Consider the following 6,000-nt stretch of genomic DNA (forward strand, 5'->3'; position numbering starts at 1 on the left):
GACACAGAGACCAGCCACAGAGTCCACAAAGGCCACAGAGTCCACAGAGACTAGCCACAGAGTCCACAGAGACCAGCCTCAGAGGCCACAGAGACCAGCCACAGAGTCCACAGAGGTTACAGAGACCAGCCACAGAGCCTACAGAGGCCACAGAGGCCAGACACAGAGACCAGCCACAGAGTCCACAAAGGCCACACAGTCCACAGAGTCCAGCCACAGAGTCCACATAGTCCACAGAAGCCACAGAGGCCACATAGTCCACAGAGGCCACAGAGACCAGCCACAGAGTCCACAGAGGCCACAAAGACCACAACCATAGAGTCCAGCCACAGAGTCCAGCCAGTCTCACAGAGACCACAGGGTCCAGCCACAGAGTCCACAGAGTCCAGCCACAGAGTCCACAACCACAGGGTACACAGAGACCACAACCGCAGAGTCCAGCCACAGAGTCTACAGAGACCACAACCACAGAGTCCACAGAGTCCAAAACCACAGACAGAATGCCAAGCCACAGAGTCCACAGAGACCAGTCACAGAGTCCACAGAGGCCACAGAGACCAGCCACAGAGTCTACAGAGGCCACAGAGTCCACAGAGGCCAGACACAGAGACCAGCCAGAGAGACCACAGAGGCCACAAAGACCAGCCACAGAGTCCACAGAGTCCACAGAGGCATCAGAGGCCACAGAGTCCAGCTACAGAGACCAGCCACAGAGGCCACAGAGTCCACAGAGGCCACAGACTCCACAGAGACCACAGAGTCCACAGAGACCAGCCACAGAGACCAGCCACAGAGTCTACAGAGTCCACAGAGTCCAGCCACAGAGTCCACAGAGGCCACAGAGTCCACAGAGGCCAGACACAGAGACCAGCCACAGAGTCCACAAAGACCACAACCACAGAGTCCAGCCACAGAGTCAACAGAGGCCACAGAGTCCACAGAGACCACAGAGGCCACAGAGTCCAGCTACAGAGACCAGCCACAGAGGCCACAGAGTCCAGCCACAGAGTCCACAGAGGCCACAGAGGCCACAGAGTCCACAGAGACCACAGAGTCCACAGAGACCAGCCACAGAGACCAGCCACAGAGTCTACAGAGACCAGCCACAGAGGCCACAGAGTCCACAGAGGCCACAGAGTCCACAGAGGCCAGACACAGGGACCAGCCACAGAGTCCACAGAGGCCACAGAGACCAGCCACAGAGTCCACAGAGGCCACAAAGACCACAACCACAGAGTCCACAGAGTCCAGCCACAGAGTCCACAGAGGCCACAGAGTCCAGCCAGAGAGTCCACAGAGACCAGCCACAGAGTCTACAGAGGCCACAGAGTCCACAGAGGCCAGACACAGAGACCAGCCACAGAGGCCACAGAGACCAGCCACAGAGGCCACAGAGGCCACAGAGACCACAGAGGCCACAGAGTCCAGCTACAGAGACCAGCCACAGAGGCCACAGAGTCCAGCCACAGAGTCCACAGAGACCACAGAGTCCACAGAGACCAGCCACAGAGACCAGCCACAGAGTCTACAGAGACCAGCCACAGAGGCCACAGAGTCCACAGAGGCCAGACACAGGGACCAGCCACAGAGTCCACAGAGGCCACAGAGACCAGCCACAGAGTCCACAGAGGCCACAGAGTCCACAGAGGCCACAGAGTCCACAGAGGCCAGACACAGGGACCAGCCACAGAGTCCACACAGGCCACAGAGACCAGCCACTGAGTCCACAGAGGCCACAAAGACCACAACCACAGAGTCCACAGAGTCCAGCCACAGAGTCTACAGAGGCCACAGAGGCCACAGAGTCCAGCCAGAGAGTCCACAGAGACCAGCCGCAGAGTCTACAGAGGCCACAGAGTCCACAGAGGCCAGACACAGAGACCAGCCACAGAGGCCACAGAGACCAGCCACAGAGGCCACAGAGGCCACAAAGACCACAACCACAGAGTCCACAGAGTCCAGCCACAGAGGCCACAGAGTCCAGCCACAGAGTCCACAGAGTCTACAGAGGCCACAGAGTCCACAGAGGCCAGACACAGAGACCAGCCACAGAGTCCACAAAGGCCACAGAGTCCACAGAGACTAGCCACAGAGTCCACAGAGGCCACAGAGACCAGCCACAGAGTCCACAGAGGTTACAGAGACCAGCCACAGAGCCTACAGAGGCCACAGAGGCCAGACACAGAGACCAGCCACAGAGTCCACAAAGGCCACACAGTCCACAGAGTCCAGCCACAGAGTCCACATAGTCCACAGAAGCCACAGAGGCCACATAGTCCACAGAGGCCACAGAGACCAGCCACAGAGTCCACAGAGACCACAAAGACCACAACCATAGAGTCCAGCCACAGAGTCCAGCCAGTCTCACAGAGACCACAGGGTCCAGCCACAGAGTCCACAGAGTCCAGCCACAGAGTCCACAACCACAGGGTACACAGAGACCACAACCGCAGAGTCCAGCCACAGAGTCTACAGAGACCACAACCACAGAGTCCACAGAGTCCAAAACCACAGACAGAATGCCAAGAAACAGAGTCCACAGAGACCAGTCACAGAGTCCACAGAGGCCACAGAGACCAGCCACAGAGTCTACAGAGGCCACAGAGTCCACAGAGGCCAGACACAGAGACCAGCCAGAGAGACCACAGAGGCCACAAAGACCAGCCACAGAGTCCACAGAGGCCACAGAGTCCACAGAGGCATCAGAGGCCACAGAGTCCAGCTACAGAGACCAGCCACAGAGGCCACAGAGTCCACAGAGGCCACAGACTCCACAGAGACCACAGAGTTCACAGAGACCAGCCACAGAGACCAGCCACAGAGTCTACAGAGTCCACAGAGTCCAGCCACAGAGTCCACAGAGGCCAGACACAGAGACCAGCCACAGAGTCCACAAAGACCACAACCACAGAGTCCAGCCACAGAGTCCACAGAGGCCACAGAGTCCACAGAGACCACAGAGGCCACAGAGTCCAGCTACAGAGACCAGCCACAGAGGCCACAGAGTCCACAGAGTCCAGCCACAGAGGCCACAGAGTCCACAGAGACCACAGAGTCCACAGAGACCAGCCACAGAGACCAGCCACAGAGTCTACAGAGACCAGCCACAGAGGCCACAGAGTCCACAGAGGCCACAGAGTCCACAGAGGCCAGACACAGGGACCAGCCACAGAGTCCACAGAGGCCACAGAGACCAGCCACAGAGTCCACAGAGGCCACAAAGACCACAACCACAGAGTCCACAGAGTCCAGCCACAGAGTCCACAGAGGCCACAGAGTCCAGCCAGAGAGTCCACAGAGACCTGCCACAGAGTCTACAGAGGCCACAGAGTCCACAGAGGCCAGACACAGAGACCAGCCACAGAGGCCACAGAGACCAGCCACAGAGGCCACAGAGGCCACAGAGTCCACAGAGACCACAGAGGCCACAGAGTCCAGCTACAGAGACCAGCCACAGAGGCCACAGAATCCAGCCACAGAGTCCACAGAGACCACAGAGACCAGCCACAGAGTCTACAGAGACCAGCCACAGAGTCCACAGAGGCCACAGAGACCAGCCACAGAGTCCACAGAGGCCACAGAGTCCACAAAGGCCAGACACAGGGACCAGCCACAGAGTCCACACAGGCCACAGAGACCAGCCACTGAGTCCACAGAGGCCACAAAGACCACAACCACAGAGTCCACAGAGTCCAGCCACAGAGTCTACAGAGGCCACAGAGTCCAGCCAGAGAGTCCACAGAGACCAGCCGCAGAGTCTACAGAGGCCACAGAGTCCACAGAGGCCAGACACAGAGACCAGCCACAGAGGCCACAGAGACCAGCCACAGAGGCCACAGAGGCCACAAAGACCACAACCACAGAGTCCACAGAGTCCAGCCACAGAGGCCACAGAGTCCACAGAGGCCACAGAGTCCAGCCACAGAGTCCACAGAGTCCACAGAGGCCACAGAGACCAGCCGCAGAGTCTACAGAGGCCACAGAGTCCACAGAGGCCAGACACAGAGACCAGCCACAGAGTCCACAAAGGCCACAGAGTCCACAGAGACTAGCCACAGAGTCCACAGAGGCCACAGAGACCAGCCACAGAGTCCACAGAGGTTACAGAGACCAGCCACAGAGCCTACAGAGGCCACAGAGGCCACAGAGGCCAGACACAGAGACCAGCCACAGAGTCCACAAAGGCCACACAGTCCACAGAGTCCAGCCACAGAGTCCACATAGTCCACAGAAGCCACAGAGGCCACATCGTCCACAGAGGCCATAGAAACCAGCCACAGAGACCAAGCCCAGAGTCCACAGAGGCCACAAAGACCACAACCATAGAGTCCAGCCACAGAGTCCAGCCAGTCTCACAGAGACCACAGGGTCCAGCCACAGAGTCCACAGAGTCCAGCCACAGAGTCCACAACCACAGGGTCCACAGAGACCACAACCGCAGAGTCCAGCCACAGAGTCTACAGAGGCCACAGAGTCCACAGAGGCCAGACACAGAGACCAGCCACAGAGTCCACAGAGGCCACAGAGACCAGCCACAGAGTCCACAAAGGCCACAAAGACCACAACCACAGAGTCCACAGAGTCCAGCCACAGAGTCCACAGAGGCCACAGAGTCCACAGAGTCCACAGAGACCAGCCGCAGAGTCTACAGAGGCCACAGAGTCCACAGAGGCCAGACACAGAGACCAGCCACAGAGGCCACAGAGGCCACAAAGACCACAACCACAGAGTCCACAGAGTCCAGCCACAGAGTCCACAGAGGACACAGAGTCCACAGAGTCCACAGAGACCAGCCGCAGAGTCTACAGAGGCCATAGAGTCCACAGAGGCCAGACACAGAGACCAGCCACAGAGTCCACAAAGGCCACAGAGTCCACAGAGACTAGCCACAGAGTCCACAGAGACCAGCCTCAGAGGCCACAGAGACCAGCCACAGAGTCCACAGAGGTTACAGAGACCAGCCACAGAGCCTACAGAGGCCACAGAGGCCAGACACAGAGACCAGCCACAGAGTCCACAAAGGCCACACAGTCCACAGAGTCCAGCCACAGAGTCCACATAGTCCACAGAAGCCACAGAGGCCACATAGTCCACAGAGGCCACAGAGACCAGCCACAGAGTCCACAGAGTCCACAGAGGCCACAAAGACCACAACCATAGAGTCCAGCCACAGAGTCCAGCCAGTCTCACAGAGACCACAGGGTCCAGCCACAGAGTCCACAGAGTCCAGCCACAGAGTCCACAACCACATGGTACACAGAGACCACAACCGCAGAGTCCAGCCACAGAGTCTACAGAGACCACAACCACAGAGTCCACAGAGTCCAAAACCACAGACAGAATGCCAAGCCACAGAGTCCACATAGACCAGTCACAGAGGCCACAGAGACCAGCCACAGAGTCTACAGAGGCCACAGAGTCCACAGAGGCCAGACACAGAGACCAGCCAGAGAGACCACAGAGGCCACAAAGACCAGCCACAGAGTCCACAGAGGCCACAGAGTCCACAGAGGCATCAGAGGCCACAGAGTCCAGCTACAGAGACCAGCCACAGAGGCCACAGAGTCCACAGAGGCCACAGAGTCCACAGAGACTAGCCACAGAGTCCACAGAGACCAGCCACAGAGACCAGCCACAGAGGCCACAGAGACCAGCCACAGAGTCCACAGAGGTTACAGAGACCAGCCACAGAGTCCACAGAGGCCACAGAGGCCGCAAAGACCACAACCACAGAGTCCAGCCACAGAGTCCACAGAGGCCACAGAGTCCACAGAGACCAGCCACAGAGTCCACAGAGGCCACAGAGTCCACAGAGGCCAGACACAGAGACCAGCCACAGAGTCCACAGAGTCCACAAAGGCCACAGAGTCCACAGAGTCCAGCCACAGAGTCCACATAGTCCACAGAAGCCACAGAGGCCACATAGTCCACAGAGGCCACAGAGACCAGCCACAGAGTACACAGAGGCCACAGAGGCCACAAAGACCACAACCATAGAGT

The sequence above is a fragment of the Periophthalmus magnuspinnatus genome, chromosome 16 (genome assembly GCF_009829125.3).
Source record: "Periophthalmus magnuspinnatus isolate fPerMag1 chromosome 16, fPerMag1.2.pri, whole genome shotgun sequence".
Lineage (NCBI taxonomy): Eukaryota > Metazoa > Chordata > Actinopteri > Gobiiformes > Gobiidae > Periophthalmus > Periophthalmus magnuspinnatus.